Raw genomic sequence first — 4,413 nt, 5'->3', positions numbered from 1 at the left:
TTAATCTCCTTTTGTTAACAAAGTGGATTCTAATTGTAGAAACAGTAAAAGCAACCGGAGTATGCCATCTCTTTCTGAGGGATATTTATGTAACTTGGAGGTCAAAGTCTTAAAAAGACTCAGGTAAAGAAATGTGCTTTAGTACAGTATCAATAATCCCTACACCTTTTCTTTAACTGTTGTTTATGCAGTGTTTTGTAAGTCTATTCATCATGATGGCCCTCAAAATATGTAAAACAGATAGGATTCCTTACAAAAATAAAAGGTTTTATCTTTTAATAGACCTACTGCTGCATTGTTTAAAGACATTGTTTGCGTTATGAGGATGACACAGGTTGTAAGGTTCACTCATGCACACTGTTTTGAGGTAAGCTATTAAAGAGGTGGCATTATGGTTTTTGGCTTTTTCCCTGTCCTTTACACTTGTTAAAGCACTTTGTAACTTGTTTTTGAAAAGTGCTCTACAAATAAAGATTATTATTATTATTATTATTATTATTATTATTTATTGAGTTATATATGTTTTTTTGTCCATGTACTAGGTTTGCAAAGTGAAAAAGCCCAAAGTCCACCCCAAAGGGAGCTCCCATCTCCCACTGAAAACTCTGCTCTGAACTGTCTGAAAACGGCTCGTTTGTAGTCCAGCCTTTATTTCCCTTTCTTGTGACGTTGCAATGAAAATACATGTTATAATGCTGGGTGAGCGACTGCTCTGACACGCCCTTAAAAACACCTGGGGAAAACACTGAGCTGCAGCACACACCTCTCCTCTCCCTTCCAAACACTAGCTACCCCCCAAGCAGTCAAAGGACATGAAGTTGTTACTGTGATGTAGAGACAGAGCTCAGTTAAAACTTTAGGGATGAAAGATACTTTTGTTACAGATTAATAACTCGCCACTCTGAAACTCTTGCTCCAGTCCAAATTGCCAACCTGGTCGGCAACAGAGCCTACAGCTGAATCGAAGCTGTTGACCGTCTTTTCACTGACCCGCCCTTCTCTGCTTCTGATTGGCTAGTAGACCTTAACTAAGAACTGCGCATGTGCAGCTCCCAACAAAGATCATTTAGAGACAAGATGTATCACTCCATAGCTACAACTAAGCATTCAGCACAGGGTGAAAAGAGGAGCTGCAGCAATGTGCAGTAGGACAAAAAATATGGTGTTTTTTGAAAATTAAACCATGTAAACCTGTTCTGGTACAACCCCTAAAGAGGATTTTTAACCTGACAATGAGCATAATACCACCTATTTAATACTGAATTTTAGATTATAAACGAAGTCACAATTCTATTTGCTTAAATAGGAAAAAGTATCCAGTGGATGCCTAGTTCCATAATAACCTTAGGACTAAAATAAAAGTGTTTTTGTTTCTCCTCTCTGGTAGCGCCGTAGGTTACTTCAATTGCTGAGAAAGCTTAATTGTCTTTATTATTTACAAGACAGTATAGCTACGGTTGTAGAAATAAAACCTGCGACACCTCTCACCACCACATCCTTCCTCTATGGGAGGGATCCACTAGCACCACTTTTCACATATGAGTTACTGCATGTCAGAGTCACACACACACACACATCAAAACAGGAATCATTTATCCAGCAGATATCAGTATAGCATCCACGATAACTTTAGGACTAAAATGAGTGCTTTTTCTCTCCTCTCTAACAACCCGCATGTTACTCCAATCATTGTCCTTAAGATTTACAAGGTCTCAATCTATAAGTTAAGAGTCAAACAAGAGCGCAAATCCCTGATCAATAAGACAAGAGTAGTCTATATAAGAAAATCGCTCACACATTTGAAACACTTTGTTACTGAGAAAGTTGAATCGTCATAGAATATTAACACAGGGGTTTCTAAAATGTAGAAACATAAAAGCAACCTGAGTTTGCATTCTCTATCTGCGACAGCTGTGCATCCAACATTTGGATATGATTTAAACTGAGATAGATGTCACCCAATCTACTATCCTAACAATAGGAGACAGTTTTAAGTATTTTTTTTTGTAATTTAATTTTGTCTTCAGAAGTTGAATTTAGTGTTTTGATCTCCATGAAAAAATAGGTTTTGCAGCCATATTTAAATTGTAGTTGTTGCAATTCCCCTGTAAAAAAAACAACTTATGACATAAAACTTCTCTGAGACCTTCAGGAGACATTTCATGTTGTTTGCTTCCCTCATCTCAAATTAAGCTATAAGGTGGGGTTTTTTTACCACAGAAACTGAAACCACTTTTAAAATGACATTAATAATAATAACTTTTAAGTTTCACCATAAAGTTGGCTAAAGATGTAACTAGTTCCTTTCTATGTAAGTCACCATGTTACTTCAATAAAATAAATGCTCTTTTTCTCCTTTCTGACAATGCGGCAGGTTATTGCAATTGCTGTCCTTAAGAGTCACAGAAGAACGACAAGAGTAGCCTAAATAATCGCTGGCGCATTTGAAACAGCTTGTTACTGGGGGTTCACGGAAGCACGCAAAGTTGCGACCATTAATATACTACTTTTGTTCAGGTCTACTGATGTTTTGTGTTATTGTGGATATCTGGCACAGTAATTTAGAGTCACTGTGTTGCTGGAAGAGTCTAAGTCGATGCTGAACTTGTTCTTTAGTGAATCTTTGTAGTGTGTGCTGGAGCCAACTCTCATTCCAATCCACTCCAGTCCTTTCCCTGCAGGCTGTCTGATCCAAGCTGTCCAGTAGCCACTAACAGAATAAGAGACCTGACAGGTGATGGTCAGACGTTGACCTGGCTGCACAGTCACAGAGGCTGGCTGTGTCAACTGTTCACACTTCACACCTGTGGAGGAAAACATGTTGAATGCTGAATCAGTGTAATAACAGTGAACAATCAGTGTGCTGTGATCATACTGTCAGTGTCTCTTCCTCAGTGAGACTCCCAGGATCCAGCAGCAGCAGAGCTACAGAGAACATGGTTGGTATTGAAGGTGATCTGATGGGAGCTTCTCTTCTTCTGCTGCAACTGACAGCATGATATCAAGTCTTTATAGCAGACTGTGAGGAAGTTCACTTTGCATAGAGAAGGACACTGACAGGCTATAAGAGAAAGGATGAACTGTGTGTCACTATTACTCAATGCTTAGAATTGTGTTGAACATTTATTTAAAACAACAACTAACTAACTAACAAACAGGTAAATGTTTACTAATATTCTGCTTTGACAAGAGAATCATCTTCAGCTTAAAACTCATTCTCCTAAAGTGTTTCACTGAGCAGCACAGGAGCTTATTCCTGTGTATGGTCATCAAAATGTTGAACTCATAAACTCTTTGTCACAGTATGGACATCTGTTGACTGGGAAGCTACTGAGGTCTTGCTGGTTTTTCTAATTGGACTTTGTTATTAAATTTTCCGTAACTTCTGATACAGTGCAATACATACTGGTAACATGCTGAGGGTTTGTCATGTACATAACGGACCAGGAAAAGAACACTTGATTGTGGAATGGGTTTTGTGTAGGAAAATTGTTTTCAGAAAAATGTTGGTGTTCAATCTGCAAATCATGTGGAAGATTGTATCTTGATTTTACTGAAATGTACATTTTTGTATCACATGCATGATATCAATAAATGTCCTTATGAAGACACACGGAAACTGTTTCACCACACTAATACATACAGTGGGTACAGAAAGTATTCAGACCCCTTTAAATTTTTCACTCTTTGTTTCATTGCAGCCATTTTCCAAAAATCAAAAAAGTTCATTTTATTTCTCAGTAATGTACACTCAGCACCCCATCTTGACAGAAAAAAACAGAAATGTAGAAATTTTTGCAAATTTATTAAAAAAGAAAAACTGAAATATCACATGGTCATAAGTATTCAGACCCTTTGCTGTGACACTCTTATTTAACTCAGGTGCTGTCTATTTCTTCTGATCATCCTTGAGATGGTTCTACACCTTCATTTGAGTCCAGCTGTGTTTGATTATACTGATTGGACTTGATTAGGTAAGCCACACACCTGTCTATATAAGACCTTACAGCTCACAGTGCATGTCAGAGCAAATGAGAATCATGAGGTCAAAGGAACTGCCTGAAGAGCTACAAAAAAATTTCTGCTGCACTTAAGGTTCCTAAGAGCACAGTGGCCTCCATAATCCTCAAATGGAAGACGTTTGGGACGACCAGAACCCTTCCTAGAGCTGGCCATCCGGCCAAACTGAGCTATCGGGGGAGAAGAGCCTTGGTGAGAGAGGTAAAGAAGAACCCAAAGGTCACTGTGGCTGAGCTCCAGAGATGCAGTCGGGAGATGGGAGAAAGTTGTAGTAAGTCAACCATCACTGCAGCAATCCACCAGTCGGGGCTTTATGGCAGAGTGGCCCGACGGAAGCCTCTCCTCAGTGCAAGACACATGAAAGCCCGCATGGAGTTTGCTAAAAAACACCTG

Source organism: Micropterus dolomieu, linkage group LG02 (assembly GCF_021292245.1).
Source record: "Micropterus dolomieu isolate WLL.071019.BEF.003 ecotype Adirondacks linkage group LG02, ASM2129224v1, whole genome shotgun sequence".
Classification (NCBI taxonomy): domain Eukaryota; kingdom Metazoa; phylum Chordata; class Actinopteri; order Centrarchiformes; family Centrarchidae; genus Micropterus; species Micropterus dolomieu.
Note: the sequence above shows the minus strand (reverse complement) of the source record.